Below are 24,284 nucleotides of genomic sequence, written 5' to 3' on the forward strand. Positions count from 1 at the left end.
CTTTAGACTGGATAATCTCAGTTGACCCAGTTTTAAATTAATTCTTTTTTTGTGCAACTCAAGCTTTTTTACTAAATTTTATATTATATTAATTTTATTTTTGCCATCAGAATTTCTATTTTGTTCTTTTACATACTTCCTACTCTTTTTTTTTTTTTTTTTTTTTTTGGTACGCGGGCCTCTCAGTGTTGTGGCCTCTCCCGTTGCAGAGCACAGGACCCGGAAGCGCAGGCTCAGCGTCATTTGTAGAGATGTGGTTGGACCTAAAGACTGTCATACAGAGTGAAGTAAATGAGAAAGAGAAAATCAAATTCATATATTAACACATATATGTGGAATCTAGAAAAACTGTATACATGATTTTTTTTTTTTTTTTTTTTTTTTTCGGTAGGCAGGCCTCTCACTGTTGTGGCCTCTCCCGTTGCGAAGCACAGGCTCTGGACGCCCAGGCTTAGCGGCCATGGCTCACGGGCCCAGCCGCTCCGCGGCATGTGGGATCTTCCCGGACCGGGACACGACCCCGTGTCCCCTGCATCGGCAGGCGAACTCTCAACCACTGCGCCACCAGGGAAGCCCTCCTACTCTTAATTGATACTACTTCATGTTTTTCTCATACTTTCCTTTAATTCTTTATACATTTTTTCTTTACTTTTGAATATATTTAGAATATGCTTAATTTTGAATCTATTTATGATGTGTAATTTAAAGTTTTTGCCTGTCTAGTCCACATCTGGGATTATTCAGGGATAGTTTCTATTGACTGCATTTTTTCCTGTGTATGAGCCACATTTTCCTGTTTGTGTGTCTTGTAATTTTGTTGTTTTGAAAACTGGACATTTAAAATAACAGAACTCCAGAGTTTTCTCATTGCTACTACTTGTTATTATTGCTCTTTGTTTAGTGAATTGCCTGGACTAATTTCCTAAAGTTTGTGTTCTTTGTCATGTGTGGACACCACAGTCTGCTAAGTTAACTTTGTGTTTCCTAACGATTGGATAGAGGTCTCCTTAAAGGGATTGAATCAATAAGTTGCTTCTCCTTTGCTGAAAGGCTTTGTGGGTGTGCTGGTGCATGCTTCAGTGCCACTGAGAACTGCTTGTGACAAGCCTTCTCAGCTGAGACAGTGGATGAGTAGGTCACCCGATAAAAGTGGATGTGGGAGTGTAGGGTACCAGATTGGTCTGGAACTTCTCGAGGTCCACTTTGAGGGCACCATCAAAATGCAGGGAGGCAGTGATGAAGGACACAGTCTGGCCAATGAGCCAGCTGAAGTTTGTGTAGGTAGGATGCTGTGTCCAGGTTTCAGTGGCAGATATCAAAGATGGCCTCTTTGCCTACCATGTAGTGATAATCAAATACTCCTGGATGGTGTGGTTGGTCAAGAGGGAGTTATACGATGATCTACAACTGCTGTAGATAGTTGGGGGGCTGAAGAGACAGAAAACTCCAGCTTGCCTTTCTTACCATAGTCAACAGAAAGCTGCTCCATAAGCAGTGAGTTGAAGCCTGAGCCAGTGCAATCTGTCAAGCTATGGAAGATCCAGAGACTCTGAAGCCCAGTGCACTAATCAGCTGTGCCTTAGCTCACAATTTCTGCTTTCACAGACCCTCAATGTCAGTCAGCGGTCAGAGATTACAGCCTTTTCTGGTCTTTCTTATGTATGTTCACTGCCCTGCACATTTATGTGGTCTTCTGTTTTTTTTGGGGGGGGAGGGCAACCTCTTATTTGCCCCAGTTGGTGTTGCTGCCTCATTAGCTGTGGTATGAAATGGTGTTTATTGATTGTTTTCCACAAATGCTTTGTGACTGGACTTTTCCTCACTGAGTAAGCCCTGAGTCTGGTCAAATGACGACAAGCCCTGTGAATGGTGCTTTTCCAAGATGTTTCCAGCCAGGTCAAAAAAGATAATTCTCTGTGGATGGGATTTTTAGGGCAAGAACTTTTAGCCCATTTTGTTCCCTCCATTTGCTTCTAGAATACCGTTTTTCACATCTACTGTGATTCCAAGGCTGCTGCTGTTTTTTTCTTTTTTTTTTTTTTACATCTTTATTGGAGTATAATTGCTTTACAATGGTGTGTTAGTTTCTGCTTTATAACAAAGTGAGTCAGTTATACATATACATATGTTCCCATATCTCTTCCCTCTTGCGTCTCCCTCGCTCCCACCCTCCCTATCCCACACCTCCAGGCGGTCACAAAGCACCGAGTTGATATCCCTGTGCTATGCGGCTGCTTCCCACTAGCTATCTACCTTACGTTTGGTAATGTATATATGTCCATGCCTCTCTCTCGCTTTGTCACAGCTTACACTTCTTCCTTCCCATATCCTCAAGTCCATTCTCTAGTAGGTCTGTGTCTTTATTCCTGTCTTACCCCTAGGTTCTTCAAGACATTTATTTTTTCTTAACTTCCATATATATATGTTAGCATACGGTATTTGTCTTTCTCTTTCTGACTTCACTCTGTATGACAGACTCTATCCACCTCACTACAAATAGCTCAATTTTGTTTCTTTTTATGGCTGAGTAATATTCCATTGTATATATGTTCCACATCTTCTTTATCCATTCATCCAATGATGGACACTTAGGTTGTTTCCATCTCAGGGCTGTTGTAAATAGAGCTGCAATGAACATTTTGGTACATGACTCTTTGAATTATGGTTTTCTCAGGGTATATGCCCAGCAGTGGGATTGCTGGATCATATGGTAGTTCTATTTGTAGTTTTTGAAGGAACCTCCATACTGTTCTCCATAGTGGCTGTACCAATTCACATCCCCACCAGCAGTGTAGGAGTGTTCCCTTTTCTCTACACCCTCTCCAGCATTTATTGTTTCTAGATTTTTTTGATGATGGCCATTCTGACTAGTGTGAGATGATATCTCATTGTACTTTTGATTTGCATTTCTCTAATGATTAATGATGTTGAGCATTCTTTCATGTGTTTGTTGGAAGTCTGTATATCTTCTTTGGAGAAATGTCTATTTAGGTCTTCTGCCCATTTGGGGATTGAGTTGTTTTTTTGTTATTGAGCTGCATGAACTGCTTATAAATTTTGGACATTAATCCTTTGTCAGTTGCTTCATTTGCAAATACTTTCTCCCATTCTGAGGGTTGTCTTTTGGTCTTGTTTATGGTTTCCTTTGCTGTGCAAAAGCTTTGAAGTTTCATTAGGTCCCATTTGTTTATTTTTGTTTTTATCTCCATTACTCTAGAAGATGGGTCAAGAAGGATCTTGCTGTGATTTATGTCATAGAGTGTTCAGACTATGTTTTCCTCTAAGAGTTTGGTAGTTGCTGGCCTTACATTTAGGTCTTTAATCCATTTTGAGCTTATTTTTGTGTATGGTGTTAGGGAGTGATCTAATCTCATACTTTTACATGTACCTGTCCAGTTTTCTCAGCACTATTTATTGAAGAGGCTGTCTTTTCTCCACTGTACATTCCTGCCTACTTTATCAAAGATAAGGTGACCATATGTGCCTGGGTCTATCTCTGGGCTTTCTATCCTGTTCCATTGATGTATATTTCTGTTTTTGTGCCAGTACCAGACTGTCTTGATTACTGTAGCTTTGTAGTATAGTCTGAAGTTAGGGAGCCTGATTCCTCCAGCTCCGTTTTTTGTTCTCAAGATTGCTTTGGCTATTCGGGGTCTTTTGTGTTTCCATACAAATTGTGAAATTTTTTGTTCTAGTTCTGTGAAAAATGCCAGTGGTAGTTTGATAGGGATTGCATTGAATCTATAGATTGCTTTGGGAAGTAGAGTCATTTTCACAATGTTGATTCTTCCAATCCAAGAACATGGTATATCTCTCCATCTGTTTGTATCATCTTTAATTTCTTTCATCAGTGTCTTATAATTTTCTGCATACAGGTCTTTTGTCTCCTTAGGTAGGTTTATTCCTAGATATTTTATTCTTTTTGTTGCAATGGTAAATGGGAGTGTTTTCTTGATTTCACTTTCAGATTTTTCATCATTAGTATATAGGAATGCCAGAGATTTCTGTGCATTAATTTTGTATCCTGCTACTTTACCAAATTCATTGATTAGCTCTAGTAGTTTTCTGGTAGCATCTTTAGGATTCTCTATGTATAGTATCATGTCATCTGCAAACAGTGACAGCTTTACTTCTTCTTTTCCGATTTGGATTCCTTTTATTTCCTTTTCTTCTCTGATTGCTGTGGCTAAAACTTCCAAAACTATGTTGAATAAGAGTGGTGAGAGTGGGCAACCTTGTCTTGTTCCTGCTCTTAGTGGAAATGCTTTCATTTTTTCACCATTGAGGACGATGTTGGCTGTGGGTTTGTGATATATAGCCTTTATTATGTTGAGGAAAGTTCCCTCTATGCCTACTTTCTGCAGGGTTTTTATCATAAATGGGTGTTGAATTTTGTCAAAAGCTTTCTCTGCATCTATTGAGATGATCATATGGTTTTTCTCCTTCAATTTGTTAATATGGTTAATCACATTGATAGATTTGCGTATATTGAAGAATCCTTGCATTCCTGGAATAAACCCCACTTGATCATGGTGTATGATCCTTTTAATGTGCTGTTGGATTCTGTTTGCTAGTATTTTGTTGAGGATTTTTGCATCTATGTTCATCAGTGATATTGGCCTGTAGTTTTCTTTCTTTGTGACATCCTTGTCTGGTTTTGGTATCAAGGTGATGGTGGCCTCGTAGAATGAGTTTGGGAGTGTTCCTCCCTCTGCTATATTTTGGAAGAGTTTGAGAAGGATAGGTGTTAGCTCTTCTCTAAATTGTTGATAAAATTCGCCTGTGAAGCCATCTGGTCCTGTGGTTTTGTTTGTTGGAAGATTTTTAATCAGTTTCAATTTCAGTGCTTGTGATTGGTCTGTTCATATTTTCTGTTTCTTCCTGATTCAGTCTTGGCAGGTTGTGCATTTCTAAGAATTTGTCCGTTTCTTTTCCAGATTGTCCATTTTATTGGCATAGAGTTGCTTGTAGTAATCCCTCATGATTTTTTGTATTTCTGCAGTGTCAGTTGTTACTTCTCCTTTTTCATTTCTGATTCTATTGATTTGAGTCTTCTCCCTTATTTTCTTGATGAGTCTGGCTAATGGTTTATCATGGTTTTGGTGTCAGAGTGATGGTGGCCTCGTAGAATGAGTTTGGGAGTGTTCCTCCCTCTGCTGTATTTTAGAAGAGTTTGAGAAGGATAGGTGTTAGCTCTTCTCTAAATTGTTGATAAAATTCGCCTGTGAAGCCATCTGGTCCTGTGGTTTTGTTTGTTGGAAGATTTTTAATCAGTTTCAATTTCAGTGCTTGTGATTGGTCTGTTCATATTTTCTGTTTCTTCCTGATTCAGTCTTGGCAGGTTGTGCATTTCTAAGAATTTGTCCGTTTCTTCCAGGTTGTCCATTTTATTGGCATAGAGTTGCTTGTAGTAATCTCTCATGATCTTTTGTATTTCTGCAGTGTCAGTTGTTTTGAGGATCTATGGGGCTAGGGAGAGAGGGAAGGCAACAGTGCAATTTACAATTCCATAGAGCATGTTCTTACTGATATTTAGGCATTTTTCTAGTGTAAGTACTCCTGGGATTGTTGGTGAATTTCCATATTTCTGATGTAGTCAGTTATGGCTTTTTTTTTGCCAGTTTTATCACTGTTTTTATAGGCAGCTGATTTTTGGAGGTCCTTACTCCATTATCCTGGAAATGCCCCTTTTAACATAGTTTTTAAACATCTACTGTGTTCCAAGTTCTGCACTATGCATTGGGGATACAGTGGTAAACAAAACAATGTCCCTGTCCTTACATTCAAATTGAATCAAATTACTTTGTGCTTTGAAAACTGATATTTAACTCATTTATTCCTCTTGATCCTGCAGGAGAATAAGACACATTCTGAAGAAAATAAATACATCAGTTTGGTTGCGTCTTAATTTTTCTAGATTTATTCCCTTCCAACAGTACATAGCTTTGTTCTCCCCATGGTCAAGGAAGCTGTGCAGTGTTCATTTAATGTCTGTTTAACGTCAGGAATATATCTGCTTTGTTTATGATCCGTCTCTGATGTCTAGCACAGTGCCTGGCACATAGAAGGAAATAAGTTCACTGAATGATGCAAAAACTGTATATTTTTGATAGAAAAAGAAGAGCTGTGGAGCTGATAATAATTCCTAGTAGAACAGTCCAAAGATGTTGAGACAGCAGTGTGCTTAATTTTGGTTTATCTTCACATAATAAGTCTTGAAGTGCATGCTATCCTGTCAGCAAGGACAGGATATCCTGTTACCTTTGAGATCTGTTGGATATGAATAGTTTAAAATGTCATGTAAACAGCATTGTAACAGTGAAACATTTTTTTAAAATAACTTTACCTGAAATTTTTTCTCCTCAACAAATCTAGCTATTTTAATTTTTTCTGAACTTTCTTCTAATCCTTATCTATATGCTTACAATATTTTAAATAGTTTTAATTATACAACATGCATTTGTAAGTATATGTACATTCTATAGATCACATTTAAAGTATTCTTATTTTTACTTACACCGCTGGCTATTGTCTTTCAGCTTTGGTTTTTATGAAGTGCCTTAATCTGTGCTTATTAGAGATCTACATTTGTAACCATGGAAAGTAAATGTGGGTCTTGGGGTATTAAAAAATTGAAAAGTGTTGAAAAAAATAAATGATAAATCAGGTTGAATTTTTATTTTATTAGTATTCTGGAGACCATAATACAAAAGGTTTGTAATTGTATATTTTGCCTGTGAATAGATTACAGTTATCTGCATGAGCATTGATAAAATTCAAAATTATAATGATGAACCAAAATCATGAGGTTGAACAAACACAAAACAACCAACTTATAGAAATATGATTTCATGTTTGTAAAACTGAAAAGTATATGAAAATATGAAAAACAACATCATATTTAGATGTGTGCTTATATGTGGTGTGAGAAGAAAAGGAATAATGAATAAACAAATCAAGACAGTGGTTACCTCTGCTGGAAAGAGAAGTGAGGAATAGAAGGGTAGCTTCAGGATAGGGACATGTGGGCCTCTAAGATATTTTGATATTCTGTTGCTTAAACCAAGTTGAAAATACATGGGGTTAGTTTTTATTGCCATCTTACATCTGCATTATAACTATTATTTGTATGTTAGAAATATTTCACAATAAAAATCTAGTAAATAAAAAAATGATCTAATGTATTATCTACTGACTGCAAAGAAAATTGCTACAGTTATTTTGTAGGACAATTTGGCAATATTTAGTAAAACTGAAGATATGTATAGTCTGTAAAACAGCAATGAGACTTAAATGTGTAGAGTTTAGAGCAGTGGTTTTTTATTCAGGGATGATTTTGTCTCCCAGGGAACAGTTGGCAATATCTGGAGACATTTTTGTTAATCATAAAATAGGGACCACCATTGGCTTCTAATGGGTGGAGGCCAGAGATGCTACTAAATATCCTACAGTGCACAGGGTAGTTCCTCACTTCTGACTGCAACAACAAATAATTATTCTGCCCAAAATGTCAATAGCGCCAAGGTTGAGAAACCCTGCCCTGGAGAATTTCACATCCATGTATACAAAAAGGCAGATGTAGGAATGCTCATCACAATATTGTTTGTAGTAATGCATACATTAAAATAATAGAAATATCTACCAATTTGAGCATGCATCAATAGATTTTGCTATATTCAATCAATGGAACTGGACAATAATGAAAATAATCAAACTAGAGCAATTCGGACAATACTTGTTTTGTTGAATAAAAATATATAGAGGAATACATATATTTTCTATAAAGTATAAAAACTTTCAACAGAAATGTAATTATCAAATATGCATAGAAGTAATAAATACTGAGTTATATTAATGGTTAATTCTTGGGTGGGAGTGGGAGAGGCATAGTAAAAGAGGAGGGAAGTGGATTAGGGAATATTATGTACTTAATTTAAATTCTCCCTGGAACATTATAATTCTAAAAAGTTGATGTGAATATTTCAAAATATTATTAAGTTGGGAAAACTCACTTTCTAGTGGAAATTTGTTGTATTGTCTTCAAAAAGTATCATAATAATCTAAGCTATGTGCATTATTGAAAAGTTTCTCATGAAGGAAACTTCCACATTTTTAAGAATACCAATTTTTATTAACACCATTTTCTTTCAGCTTATATCAAGATATCTGAAGTCTGATTCTTAGAAATAATATTCAATTTCTTTAGGAAAAAGCCTAAAAATAGTCTTAAGAAATTGAGATTTATGGCTGTTTACTGATCTAAATGATTTTGATTCTTCTGTTTGTCAGGTAGAAAAGGATCATCTCCAATTAATACATCCATTTCTATTATTTCTTCACTATCCAAATTCACTTCCAGACTGTTTCAAGCCATTCCCTTGCTCTATTAGGCTTTGGTTGAAGAAATAATTTTTCAGGAAAAGAATGTACAGAAACCAAGTCATGCCAATTCATATCTCCTCATTTTCACATTCCTGAATGAGAAGTCTCAAGATTGTTAATCTTTTCATTCTCCCAATTACTTTAATGCAATCCCAGACAAAATCCCAAATGATTATTTTTGGAATGTTTTAAGTTGTGTTTGTGTGATGACATAATACAAATATCTTTAGATTTTGGTGTGGAATAAGTCAATAGATTATATAATTTATGCTAAAAATTATTGGCAAGACTTTTTCTTCAAAACCATTCTGTGTGCTTTCCAAATATATTCTGGTCTGATATTCATACTAATATCATGTGTGTTTTGAAAACAGCTACATTCTCTGTGATCCTTTTCCAGAAGATCCTGGGGAGGAAGCCATGTTCTCACTGGAGTCCCTGCCCCAGAGGGGCTCTGAGCAGAGAGGCTTGCCTGGACTCCTAGTGCAGGGAGGCAGAGCCCTGAAGTATTTTTCTCTTTTTTTTTTTTTTTTTAATTGAATTATACTTATTTACAATGTTGTGCTAATTTCTGCTGTACTGCAAAGTGAATCAATTATACACATATATACATTCTTTTTTATAATCTTTTCCATTATGGTTTATCCCAGGAGATTGGATATATTTCCCTCTGTGCTACAGTAGGACCTTGCTGTTTATCCATTCTAAATGAAATAGTTTGCATCCACTAACCCCAAACTCCCAGTCCATCTTTCTCCCTCCCCTCCACCCCCTGCCTTGGCTCCCACAAGTCTGTTTTCTGTGTCTGTGAGTTTGTTTTTGTTAGGTTCATTTGTGCCATGTTTTAGATTCCATATATAAGTGATATCATATGGTATTTGTCTTTCTCTTTCTGACTTACTTCACTTAGTTTTGATAATCTCTAGTTGCATCCATGTTGCTGCAAATGGCATTATTTTGTTATTTTTTATTGCTGAGTAATATTCCATTGTATATATGTACCACATTTTCTCTATCCATTCATCTGTTGATGGACATTTAGGTTGTTTCCATGTCTTGGCTATTGTGAATAGTGCTGCTATGCACTTAGGGGTGCATGTATCTTTTTGAATTATGGTTTTCTCCAGGTATATGCCCAGGAGTAGGATTGCTGGGTCATATGATAGCTCTGTTTTTAGTTTTTTAAGGAACCTCATACTGTTCTCCATAGTGTTTGTACCAACTTACATTCCCACCAACAGTGTAGGAGGGTTTCCTTTACTCCACACCCTCTCCAGCATTTGTTATTTGTAGAGTTTTTAATGATGGCCATTCTGACTGGTGTGAGGTGGTGCCTCTTTGTAGTTTTGATTTACCTTTCTCTAATAATTTAATTAGTGATGTTGAACCTCTCTTATGTCTAGTGACTATCTGTATGTCTTCTTTGGAGAAATGTCTATTAAGGTCTTCTGCCCGTTCTTCAAATGGGTTGTTTGGTTTTTTTTGCTGTTGAATCGTATGAGCTGTTTGTATGTTTTGGAGATTAAGCCCTTGTCAGTCACATCATTTGCAAATATTTTCTCCCAGTTTATAGGTTGTCCTGAAATATTGACGGGGGAAGGAAGAAGCTGCCTAACAATACTCTGCCTTTCTTCAGGCTTTAGTGGACTTTGCCCCAGTCAGGTCCACTCCCTCAACAACCACAGCTTTGCCCTTGAGACTAGAACATTCCAAATTCCAACTTTTGACCTGTTTTTAGTAGCTTTTTTCTATCCTTGTCACTTTTTATTATTTTAGCATCTGTAAGTATAGATATGGTCAGTACAAAATTTATTGATAATCTTGTATCTTTTTCTATTGTGTGTATGGTGGTGATGTACTACCTCATTTAACAGGCAATTAATACTTTAGGTTAAGTTGAGTCTGAGGTCAAAGAAATTTTTAGGTCAGAAACAAATGAATTAGTTTGAAGTCAAGTATTTCTCATTAGTTTTGATGTGATTTGACATGTTGAATGATAACTATATGCAGTACCACCAGATTTTAAATATGAAGGTAGCCTATCTTTAAAATATTCTTAAAGAATTTAAATTAAATTTGGATTTCAGATTAAACATGGTGGAATTGAACAATAAAGGGATAAATGGGTAAAAACTCATAAGGTTAAGAGTACCTTATAGAAAGAGTCTGCCTCTTTTTGTTGTTTATAAATGTGGAGAAAGGGTGCCTATTAGCAATTTTAGCGTAGCTAAATCACGTCCACTAAGATCTGTTAGAGCAGGGGTGAAGAATCTGGATTCCAGAGCCCACTGAGTGAGATTTTAATCCTGGGTTTCCATTTACTAGCGTTGTGAACTTGGGCAATTTACTTAACCTTTTCTTAGTATCAGTTTCTTCATCTGTAAAATGCCTATCCCATAGGATTGTTTCAGGTACAATATAATTCAATTTTTGTAAAGTACTTATAACAATGTCTGGTTCAAAGTAAGTGCTATTCATTAAAAAAATAGAGAATATTAATCTGGGGAGGAGCAATATCAATAACGTTTGGACACTGGAAAGAAGATAAAAATGGTGACCAAATTAACAAAATTAAAACAGCTGAAGATAGTTTGTATATCAGAATATACAACAGGCTCAAAAACTGGGGGCACCAAATACCAATGAAAGCAAGTGTAAAGGGTGTCTTACAGACAGAGGAATTGGCAGAAGGTCTATATGAGAATACTCACCACCCACAACCATCCATAGTCAAATAAGTCCTCCTCCCCAACCCAGAAGAAGATTAGTCGCTGGGGAGGCTGAACCAGGGGGACTCCTGGACAGAAAGCACAATGGAGGTCAGGGGTGCCATATGGCATACAGGAATTAACTCCACATACAAAGGAGGGAGAAGAACATTTGCCTTCTTCTACTGTTCCCAATGCTATAGCAGCCAGCTTCATAGTTTCTGGGCAGTAGAGTGCAGGTTTTATCTCTGAGGAAACGGACTGTTAAAGAGAAAGGGTGACTGAGAACGGTTGATGCCCTAACGGAACAGGGAACTCCTTCTCCAAGCACGCTACACTGAAACCCATTCCTCAAGTCATACCTAAGCCACAGAGGGCTCACACTCAACCTCATCCTTAGCTGTTAATGGATAGCCAAGTGTCACCAAATAATCAGGGAAAGCTTCAACAGTAAAAGATACACACACACACACAGAAAAATAGAAAAACATCCTGGAAGAATAGACAATGTAAATGCAGAAGAAAACAAAAAAATTAACCTTATAATTAATGTCACCTGATAGTGATCTTGAAAAGTAAAAGATTAGATAGTGTATGAAGTCAGAATAAAGTTTGCAATATAAAGTTATAGAAATCTCCCAGAAAATAGAATAAAAAATAAGAAAGGAAATAGTAAAAAACAAAAAACAAAAAAACCCAGAGAATTTGCTCAAAAATTCCAATATCCATATAACAAAAATTTCAGAGAAAGAATAGAGAGGGGGTAAAATTAACAAAGATATAAAAATATTAACCAGAATTAGGGGCATCTTGTTTCATATTGCAGGAGCCAAACAAGTGTCCAGCATTATGGACAAAGGAAGACTTTGACCAAGACTCATTAATAGGAAAACTCAAAACATTGGTGATGATGAAGATTCTTAGATGTTCCATATGGTTAAAAAAGAAAAAAAAGATCTCATAGGAAAGAAAAGAGAAATTAGTATTTGTATCAACAGCAATACAGGAAGCTCAAAGACAGTGAGGCAATGCCTTCATGGTTCTGAGAAGAAGTGATTTCCAATTTAGAATGCTTTAGTAGCTTATCAGTCAAGTGCAAGGGTAGAGTAAATGTGTCTTCAGACATATATTTTAAAAACATATATATATGTTTTTATATATGTTACTATATATATAGTATATATCCTTTCCACTATATCCTTTCTTCAGAAAAATACTGGATGAGGTGTTCTGCCAAAATAATAAGGTAAATCAAGAAATTAAATGCAAAAGATCAAAAAAAGCACAAACTTAAAGTTATAGATAACTTTAAGTGTTTTTAACTTTAATTTTATTTATAGATAAATTCTGGGGTTGGGGGATGTAATGTACAGTATGGTGAGTGTAATTAACAATACTCTATTGTAAGTTTGAAAGTTGCTAAGAAAGCTCTAAAAGTTCTCATCACAAGAAAAAGTTGTAACTATGTGAGGTGATGGATGTTAACTAAATTTATGATTGTAATCATATTGTAATCTATACATGTATCAAATCATTATGTTCTACACCTAAAACTAATAAAATGCTATGTCAATTATATCTCAGTAAAACTGGAAAAAGTGAGGAAACATAGAATTCAGAAAAGAGACAAAATTCCCAAGATGCTGGTAAAGTGATTTCTACAGAAAGAGTAATGGTATAATGGTTACACTATTGTTTAGTATATTAGAAAGCCTCTGTTCCATCTTGAAGATTGAGAACTGTTGACTCAAAAATGGTTATCCCCAAGAGAAAATGTACCTTGCTTGATGACTTTGCATGAATTCATATGAGTTTACTCCTGCCAGAAATTTTGAGGGACAATTAGTCCTAAGATTATAGAAGATTAAGCAAATGATAAGAAAGATGTAAACAAATACATTTTCAACTGCCTCAGAATTTGCATGGAATGCCCTGACTTTGTTGGTCTCTTTAAGCTCAAGCAACATCTTTGCTACATTTGTTTCAATCTGCTATAATATTTACCTCTAAAACTCTAAAAACCGTAACACAGAAATTTTTAATTTTTATGGCTTCACTAAGAATACCCAAATTCATGGCAAGAGGGTAAACTTAATTTCCATTTGTTTTGGGTCTATCATCTTTCTTCTCAGATAAGGAAGCTCACTGAGTTGAACAAAGACCCACTTTCCTTAATTTTCCATCCTACCTTATTAGTGCACACATTATTGTTTTAACTCCATTTATTTTATATTTTTGCAGCTTTTACTCCATCCAGAAATTTCTTTAGGAGGCACAGCAATCTTATATGGAATCTCCTAATCAGTCTTTCTTGATGGCTTATATTTTGGTGCAGACTCTAGATACTTTTCTTAGTATTCCATTCTAGATCCTTTTCGCTTCATGTTCATTGTGTTGTTTGCCATCTACATGCAAATTATCCCAGTTTATATTTGTAGCTCAAATTTATCTTCTAAGCTTCAGGTTTATATATTTAAATACACTTCCTCTTGGATATCTCAAAGGAACTTAAATATCAATATGATCAAAATTGAGTTCACCATGTTAACACAGAACTGTATTCTGCTCGTATGTTTTTTATTTCAGCAAATGGCACCACATCTATCCAGTTGCTCAAGACAAAAGCCTAATTGTTTCTTCTAAAACTTTTACTCATCTTTTGTTAAATCGTGTCCACATTACCTCTTGACTATTTCTTAAACCTGTCTGTGTTTCAGATTGCCATTAAAGTTGAAGCTATAATCCCTTCTTCTGGACTAATGCAATAATTAAAAAATTAATTTTCTTACTTTGACTCATACAATTTCCATCCATTCTCCTTGCTAGGGCCAGAATGGTGTTAACATGGATAGGTGCTCATGCTATGTCCTAATTAAAACATTTTCATCATTTTGCAGTGCCTTTAGGATGAAACACAAAATCTCTAGCATGGTGTAATAGGTCCTCCATGATTTGCTTTCTGCCTGTATTTTCATCCTCATGTTTCACAATTTTCTCCAGTCATCGTCATCATCTTTCACTGCCACGCTTCCTATTTGGGTCTCTTCCCATAGTGCTCTCCTTCCGATTTTTAACTCACCATGTAGCTGCCAAGCATCTTTCAGAACTTGATCAGATACTTCCTCACAGAGATCTTTCCTGATCTTCCAGACTACATTAGTATCTCTTGTGACATGCTCTCAAAGTACCTTTTAATTTTCCTTCATGGCACTAAATATACATTATAATTATACTCATGAGACTTTGTTATTAAACTCTTGATTATCTAAATAGTAAAGTTCAAAGGAGCTCACTGTCTTATCTGTAGAACTTAGCAGTGTTTAGCTCACATAAGTGCAAATGTTCAATACGTGAAAAAATAATCAGTTAAATCAGACCATTTCAAAGCATTTCCTTCACCAAAACTACTTAGAAGTTTCATACAGGCCTCAAATTTTTTTTTTTTTTTTTTTGCAGTACGTGGGCCTCCCGGTCTTATTTTTGTATCCATTCAACTAGTCTATGTCTTTTGGTTAGAGCATTTAATGCATTTACATTTAAGGTAATTATCCATATGTATGTTCCTATTACCATTTTCTTTGTAGTTTTGGGCTTGTTTTATAAGTCTTTTTCTTCTTCTTCTTTTGTGTTTCCCACCTAGAGAAGTTCCTTTAGCATTTGTTGTACAGCTGGTTTGGTGGTGTGAATTCTCTTAACTTTTGCTTGTCTGTAAAGCTTTTGATTTCTCCATTGAATCTGAATGAGATCTTTGCTGGCTAGTGTAATCTTGGTTGTAGGTTTTTCCCTTTCATCACATTAAATGTATCCTGACACTCCCTTCTGGCCTGCACAGTTTCTGCTGAAAACTCAGATGATAACCTTATGGGGATTCCCTTGCATGTTACTTGTTGCTTTTCCCTTGCTGTTTTTTGTTTGTTTGTTTGTTTTGCAGTACGTGGGCCTCCCACCGCTGTGGCCTCTCCCGCCGCAGAGCACAGGCCCCGGACGCACAGGCTCAGTGGCCATGGCTTACGGGCCCAGCCGTTCCGCGGCACGTGGGATCCTCCCGGACAGGGGCATGAACCCGCGTCCCCTGCATCGGCAGGCGGACTCCCAACCACTGCGCCACCAGGGAAGCCCCCACACATCAAATTTTAATACTAGAGTTTAACAACTCTAAATCATATTCTATTACCCAATTTAGGCAATTCTAAATTACAAAATATAGAAAAGCTTTTTTATTAGCAATGAAGACCAGAAAGTCATACAATATAATAGGTTTTGTTTTTGTAACATGTATTTCTGATTCAGTAATTCCTCTGTATTTTCTCTAAAACAGAAAGACTAAAACGGAGCCCACCAATCTGAACACCATTACATCTACTAATGTGTTTTAACATATTGAGTGGGATTTCAACTGATCTATGTGACTCCAGGTTCCACTGTCATAAGATACTGAAGTGAGTTTTCTATGAAAGGCTTTATTATTTATATTAAAAAAATACCTTATGCAATGTGACTTAAGACAGTTTTTACCTCACTGGTATTTTAGGAGAAACCCAAAACATAGGGTAGAATCGTACAACATGGCAGTAATTAACACATGTAAAAAAATTGTTGTTGTTAAAAGACATACAGGAAAGTTTGAAGGAGAAAACTGCTTTCCATTAAAATCTACTCCTCCACCGCTCCCACTCACCCTATTACCACTTCAGGGACACATCGTGTGTATCCAGACCAGTTTAAACACGTCAATCATCTAAAGCTCAAGAATTACCTAATGCTATGATGAACGACTCCTGTGACTTAGCTCTTAGGGTTTGCTCTTTGAAGATTTGCTATCCATGTGCATTTATTTACTAGGCTGAGGCTGTCAGTCTGATGCTAAGTTGAAAAAGGCAGTTGCCTATGTTTTGTTCGGAATATCTCCAGAGTGGCCTGCTATAGTGCTTGGCATTCCCACAGTCAGGATTATTTCTTTGAACAAAGACACTACCAACAGAAGGTCCCTGTTCTGATTTAAAGACATTTTCTTAGAGGGGTGGTAAGATAAATAGCCAATCATAATAAATCAATCAATTTGAGCACTAAGGTGACTTTCAGAGAGAAAAGTTCTGAAGGATTTAAAGCCAAGGGCAGGTACATTTTGATGGTGGGATGGATAAGAACCATCTGAAGCATGAGGTCATGGCTTCCGATTATTAACATCCCGAAAGCTAAGAGGAAATTGGAGGTCACTAAGAACCTAAGGGTTGGTGTGTACAGAAAACAGAAAGTTGGGTTTTTAAAATATTTTATTTTTTTATTTTTAAAATTTTGTTTGCGGTACGCGGGCCTCTCACTGTTGTGGCCTCTCCCGTTGTGGAGCACAGGCTCCGGACACACAGGCCCAGTGGCCATGGCTCACAGGCCCAGCCGCTCCACGGCGTGTGGGATCCTCCCGGACCGGGGCACGAACCCGTGTCCCCTGCATTGGCAGGCGGACTCTCAACCACTGTGCCACCAGGAAAACCCAGAAAGTTGGTTTTAACTGGAGAGCAGGGGGATCTCAGGCAAAAACCTTCCCCTTAAGCCTGGTCTAATTTTAGTATGCTGAACGGCTGCAAAAATATTAAACAACCACATTTTTTTCCAATTAAAGTGCAGGTAATACATTTTTTTTTAAGTGAGAGGATCTGAGACTAAATAAAAACATAGTGTTGCTTTTTGAAATAATTTCACTTGCAGAAAGCATTTAAAGGGATTTTTAGAATTAGAATAGACATTGTAATTATATGTTTTCTGCAGTCTGACTGGTTCAGCTTTCATACATAGGTGAACAAAGGATGAAGTGAACTCATTTAAATGAATGGCTTGGAATTCATACCCCAACCTCAGTGGAAGCATGGAGCATCTGAACATGTCTCTTTTTATTTATTTGTTTTTGGTGAGGAAAAATTAATACATAATTTTCTTTGTCGCTGTCCATCATGCTTTGTCTGGAATAAAAAAAAAAAAGTACACTAAAATGCTACCTAGGAAAATGGTGGCTGCCTTAATGCAACTGAAAAGAGAGAAAGCCCATGAAAGGAGCTTGGGCTGTGCCTGTAAGTGTTGAATACAGTTATTTTGTAAACATTTGGAATCTTTCCCAGTTTGGTTAATGAGGTAGCCATTTGCTTGACTGAATGGTCTTTGAAAAACCTTCTGTTTAATGAAAGATATTTTTTGTTGCTGCCAGGTAATTCCTATCACAAAGTGTGTTTGGAAACAACAGACTCAGTCTGGATGGCTGGAAGGAGAGAGTTTCTTTAATCATTTAAATTGACTTTCTTTTCTTTTCTCACCAATCTATATAAAAGATGGACACAAGGGGCTTCCCTGGTGGCCCAGTGGTTGAGAGTCTGCCTGCGGATGCAGGGGACACGGGTTCGTGCCCCGGTCTGGGAAGATCCGTCATGCCGCGGAGCGGCTGGGCCCGTGGGCCATGGCTGCTGAGCCTGCGCGTCCGGAGCCTGTGCTTCGCAACGGGAGAGGCCACAACAGTGAGAGGCCCACGTACTGCATTTTTCTACCGTAAACATTTTCCAATCAGCTTTTTAGCATCACGTGGACTTTGATCAATCATTCTCGTAACCAGCATATCAGCTGCCAAGCCTCAGAGCCAGCATCTTCCACCTGGCCTGGTTTTATATCTTTTTACTCACAGACTTCAGGCCTGCCTGACTCCAGTAATTTCTTAAAACTGCTGTTAAATCAATTTGACCTCTGCTTTAACCTTGCCACCTGCCTCCTTTGCACTGTATAGTGACTTTCCAAACGTCTTCCAAATTTGGACCAAGATTCTACTTTAAATCTCTTTATCCAAATCTGTGTTTCTTCTAATCTTTTTGTTGTTTGCTTTCAATTATCTCAGTCAAATTTCTTGCTTTCCTTCTGGATCCCTGCTTGTTAAGCTTGCCAAACTCTTTGCCTTCTATTATTTAAGCATCTACTATCTCAGCCTGAAAGTTTTCTCCAACCAATTAAAGGTATAATAGTCATTTCCTAAGACATTACTTACAAATTTTTAAATGATCAATTGTACATGCATGCACACAATAAGCATTATTCTGATTATATTTGCATATATCAGGTTCAGATTTCTATGTTTATGAATTCAGTTAGCCAAGTATTGTACCTTTATTTTTTTCTATACCTTAATTTAATTACTATTTTACTTTTCCGTTGTCAACTAAAAAAACCACACACAACAAAACAAACAAAAAAACATGAGCAAGAATAAAAGCCATGAGTCGAGTTTATTCAGTGTCTTAGACTGTAGCCCAGGAGACAGCCTCTCAGAGAGCTCTGAGAACTGTTCTGAAGAGGTAAGGGGAGAGGTCAGTATGTATGTGGTTTTGGCAAAGGGAATGCGTTCAATCAAGTACACATGTCAGTAGAAGGTTGCTGCTAGTTACAAGGAACAAACATCTAAGTTAATGGTTTTGTGCTTTTGTAAGTATGGGAAGATGCGAGAATTTGGGTTTGTAAACATTTCTCCTGAAAATATCTATCTAAAGGGCTGTTCTACCCGTTTTCCCAGAATACAGAGTGCCTCATTCTGCTCTGAATTCCTCTGAGGGTGTGTTGAAGGTCAGCGACTGCAGTGACTAATGATTTAATTCTTGTAGAATTGGGTGGTGAGTGACATTCCTTAGTTGGTACCATACTATCACTTCCCTCCAATCCCATTGAATCAAGGAGCCACACTGAGAAGGAAGGGTAGAAGACAATCTTCTACTAATTGATTTTAAAAGCAAAAGTTAGATTGCAGAGAAAGAAGGTAAATTATATTAAACTGAGAAATGTAAAATGTAAAATTGTAGAAAAGAGTTTGACAGTTCCTTAGAATGTTAGAGTTACCTTATGATCCAGCAGTTCCCCTCCTAGGTATATCTTCAAGAAAAATAAAAACTTATATCCACACATAAAACTTACACATGAATGTTCACAGCAGCATTACTTATATAGACAAAAATGTGGAAACAACCCAAATGTCCATCAACAGATGAATGGATAAACAAAATGTGACATGCGTGCAATGCAATACTCTTTAGTTATAAAAGGAATAAAGTATCAATAAGCTGCTAAGTGTGGATGAACCTTGAAACCTTTTGTTAAGGGAAAGAAGCCAGATACAAAAGGCCACATATTGTATGATTCCATTTATATACAATGTACAGAATAGACAAATTCATAGACATAGAAAGTAGATTAGTAGCTGTCTAGGGTTGAAGAATGCCTGCTAATGGGTTGGGGAAATGTTCTAAAATTAGATTGTGATGATGGTTGCAAAACTCCTTCCATATAAAAAACCATTGTACTGTGTACTTCAGTGGCTGAATTTTATGGTATGTAAATTATATCTCAGTAGAACAAAAAATGAGAGAATGAGTGGTTGAGGATGCAGAAAGTTAAGAAATAATTCTTGAGAAAGCAAGGGGGTGAAGTCAAAGCAAATGCACGGGTGCTGTATGACATTTTACTTAAGTGAAATTCACACAATATAAAATTAATCATAGTGAACACTTCAGAAGCATTTAGTACATTCACGGTGTTGTGCAACTACCACCTCTATCTAGTTTCAAAACATTTTCTTCACAAAAGGAAATATATCACATCACTCAGTTATTCCCCATTCCTTTCTCCCCCCAAAGGCCCTGACAACCATTAATCTGCTTTCTGACTCTATAGATTTACTTATTCTGGATAGTTTATATATGTAAAATATATTTTAGATGTTATAAAATATATTTGTGGAATCATACAATATGTGACCTTTTGTGTCTGGTTTTTGGCTGTGCATTCATCTGTTGATGGACATTTGGGTTGTTTACAGCTCGTGGCTATTGTAAATATTGTTTCTATGGACACTTAGATATATGCATTTGTTTGAGTACCTGTTTTCAGTTCTGTTGGGTATATACCTAGGAGTGGAATTGTGGGATCACATATTCTATGTTTAAGCTTTTTAAGGAACTACCAATCTTTTCACATAGTGGCTGAACCATTTTACATTCCCAATAGCAGTTTATGAGTCCAGATTTCTCCACATCTTAACCAACACGTTATTTTTCATTTTCTAAGTTATATCCATCCTAGTGAGTAAGAAGTAGTATTTCATTGTGGTTTGATTTTAATTTACCTAATTACTAGTGATGTTGAGCATATTTTTATGTTTTATTGGCCATTCGTATATGTATATGTTCTTTGGAGAAATGTCTATTGAAGTCTTTTGCTATTTTTTAATTATTTCTTTCTGTTGAATTTTAAGAGTTCTTTTAATATCCTAGATACCAGACCCTTATGTGATACAGGATTCACAAATATTTTCTCTGCTATTTGTCTTTTGATAGAGAAGGCATACGTTATCTGTTTTAGTGAGAACAGAGATGAAGAATGGGTTAGAGAACATTTTTATTTGAAAACCACATTATTATTTTCCAGGTATAAGCATATATACTTATTCAGAATATCATGGGGTTAGGGATTTGTTCCATAAACAGAATATCATGGGGTTAGGGATTCGTTCCATAAACATGAAAAGGCACTAAGTGCCCCATTTTTTCTTTTCATGATATTAAAGTATATTTATACGTTATTAGGTATCAGTGCCCCATCTTAAGATGGAAATTGTGGTTCATTGGCCCTTGATTCAAACCGATGGAATTATTTACAAAACCATGTTCCATTTCAGTTGGCAATTTTCATTAGCAGTAATCAGGAACCTTTGGATTAACTTATATTGAACAATCATCATACCATAGCTTTGACATGCATCAAAAAAAGTGAATTCTTTCTCAAAGTGTTCAGCTCTTCTCCATCACCCCTGGATCTCCATTAGTTTTCTAAATCTGAATTCCTAATCTCATCGTAGTATGATAATTCTGAGATATTGTGGGGAGAAAAGATAAAAAGTAATCAGATTGTAGATATTGTACAAAGTACCATTTTTTCCATTTTTAAAAAGGCAGATAATCTATAATTTATGACTGCTTGTCTGTTTCTCCTTGAGGAATTTATGAAAGAAAGGCAACTTTTATTTATTCTTGTTTTAGAACAAGAATTTTAGATCAGTGAGGGTTAACAATTCAACAGGATAAGGAATTCAGTGAATCCCTGAAACACCGCACTGACATTCCAAGACAGAGCTAGTAAAGTTCTCCTTTTCTGGATGTCTCTTTCAAAAGAATGTATCATCAAAATGTCACCTATTTGGAATATGCATCTTTACTCTGTATCCTTCTATAGGTCTCGTAGGGCTCCATGGAAATTCATAACTGAATTTCCATATTTCCAGTGCTGTTTCCCTGGGAGGAGGTAAGCCAGATGCACTGTGAACTGTCAGTGACTGACTTTAATAACAGGTACCTGCTGTTCAGATTTCTTTAAGTAGTATTTGCCATCACACACACACACACACACACACACACGCACACACACACACACACACACATACACACACACACAACAAATCTAACTTGATTTTCCAAGTTCAGCTGATCTTGGTCAAGTAGGTGGTCTAGAGGTTTTGGATTTACTTATTGCTTGCCTTGGGTCAAATAAATAGTGCTACATTTTTTTCTGTCTTTAACATGAAGATTATAAAAATCTCAAAATCCTAGAGTTTTAATGAATTGTAGCAAATATCCAGTTTGATAATTTTTCTTTTAGCTGATTCTTGAATATTTGTGAGGAAACTCATTAAGTTCTGGGAGAAATAAATGTCTTAGCCACTCCAATTACACCTTTAGCCACTCTAAATGCGTTAACACACACACACACACACACACACACACACTCACACACACTCTGAAACCTCTTAATTATTTTATGATGTGAATAATACTCTTATTATTACTGTTATTCATTGCTCTGTTTCAGAGGAAGGCACTGAGACTTAGATTAAGTAATTTGCTCAAGAAAAGGGATTCAGTCCTAGGCAGGCTAGTTTCAGAATCCACTTTCTTAACTACTTTGATCAGCTGATTGTCCGTGATATGATTCAAGCATTTATAAACCCACTTGTACATATTTCAGTCATTTGCCTTATTTTTTGAGATCCACATAACTGCTAAACTCTTAAATGAACAAACAAAACTAAGCAACCTCACCCTCCCCCCAAAAATACAAGGTCCTCCTCCCTTATAGAGATTAAAGATATGGAAATTGTTCTTTTAAAACCATTTTTCTTTATGAGAGACTTAGAGTTTTCTCTTCACAAATGAAATGACCTTCCCTAATTATTCTGCTGCTGATGGTATTGTAGGGGAATGACTTCCATACTAATTCTTAAAGCATGATCACTATTCAAACAGCATCCTGAAGGAATAACTGTTCCATATCCAAACTCTTCCAAGTATTGCCTTAGATAATAAAAGCTATTTTTTAAATTGTGCAGGAGGACTTCAGTTATTATTACACAGCAAATTACTGAGAGCTATACTATTGCAATCTGTAAATTATCACCTCTCATTTATTTCAGTGCTCTGAATTTTCCAACTCTGAAACAGGAGATAAAGAGACAAGGATTGCAGTAATGTATGAAGATTACTTTTTTCTGCTCAGTGCTATCTCCATTTGTTTGGATTGCTACCACTCCCTAGCTCTTCTGAGACCTCTATCAGTATCTATTTTTCCCCACCTCTTTCTTTATCTCTTTCTTCTTGTACCTTCCTCCATCATATAAATATGTTTAGTTTCATCCCATCTTAAGAATAATACCTCACTTAACACAGTAATTTCCTTAGCTCTTGCTTTACATCATTCCTTTATACATTCATTTAGCAAGAGTGTGGTCTAAATTTGCTATTTCATTTTCCTTCCCACCTTTTCTTTTCTCAACTCATAAATAGGCTATGCTACCACTGCTTCACTGAGAGCCCTCCCACTTTGCTTCCTAATGGCTTTCTTATTACCAAATACCATCGATTATTTTAGGTTCTATCTTGATTAACTTATTCTGACTACATACACTTTAAAAATCTTTCTTAGTTTCTTCAAAAATTCATTCTTTTAGTTCTACATTTCAGACCCACTTAGTTTTCCTAAAAGGTGCCTCTTTTTCCATTTGTTCTATAGATGTGTTAGTGTCTTATGGGATTTTGTCCTCAGTTCTCTTAATTCTACAAACTCTTAATCATCAAACCATCTAGAATAATGGAATTATATATATTTTTGAATTTTATTTATTTTTTTAAACAGCAGGTTCTTATTAATCATCAGTTTTATACACATCAGTGTATACATGTCATTCCCAATCGCCCCATTCATCACACCCCCACCCCCTACCCCCCTGACGCTTTCCCCACTTCGTGTCCATACGTTTGTTCTCTACATCTGTGTCTCAATTTCTGCCCTGCAAACCGGTTCATTTGTACCATTTGGAATAATGGAATTATCTTTTAGACAAAGACTCTTAAGCCTATAAATCCCACAGTTTCTTAAATATTATATCTGTATTTTACCCAAGGTTTCCTGAAGTTTTCCTTTACCTCCTGTTTAATATGCATTTAATATCCTTCATCCTGTCTGACTTCAGGAAGCCCATACCTCCCTAAGTTATTCTAAATATCCTCAAAAGAACCTTACATTGGTACTCATTATTTGTTATTTTGAACTTCTGCTTTGTTAACTTTGGCTACCAGATCACTGCTTCTGTATTTCATAGCTGTGTCCATCCAGGTCCTTTCCATGCACACTTGAAATTTATGCTGCTTTTCCCTGGTACCATCCCCCTGGCTATTCCTTTACTCAGGTCTGGTCAGCCACCACATTGCTGGGACCCACTCATCCTTTTAAAGTTCTTGCTTCATTGATTTTTAGAAAAGACTAAAAATCTCCTGGTATCAAAATACCTATTTAGGACAATGTCTTCTCTCCAATATATGAGAAACTCTTTTGCTTTATTATTTAAAGCATTTTATTTTTCTTTCTCTTTAACCTCTGCCTTCCAGACTAGGCCCTGAGCCTGAGACCTATCTTGCATAAATAAAATACCATTAAAGTGATCTCATTCAAAAGAACGTTCTCCACCAAAGATATATTCTGCCTCTACACCTTAAAGTATGGAAATAACTACAGATTTTTGAATTGTGCTATTTCCTAACTTCACTGAGGGATGATATTTAAGCTGTATGGACCCTGTGGACATACTAGTCGCTAAAATTTTGAAATACTTCCATACTAGTTAGT

At 36.4% G+C, this 24,284-nt stretch overlaps 1 pseudogene; it reads right to left on the reverse strand.

Annotated features, from left to right (window-relative positions):
• Positions 1-984: 984 nt before the first annotated feature.
• The window catches only part of LOC103076423 (putative tubulin-like protein alpha-4B), a 57,245-nt pseudogene continuing 33,945 nt past the window's right edge, over positions 985-24,284 (reverse strand).

The sequence above is a fragment of the Lipotes vexillifer genome, unplaced genomic scaffold (assembly GCF_000442215.2).
Source record: "Lipotes vexillifer unplaced genomic scaffold, Lipotes_vexillifer_v1.1 scaffold510, whole genome shotgun sequence".
NCBI classification, from domain to species: Eukaryota; Metazoa; Chordata; class Mammalia; order Artiodactyla; family Lipotidae; genus Lipotes; species Lipotes vexillifer.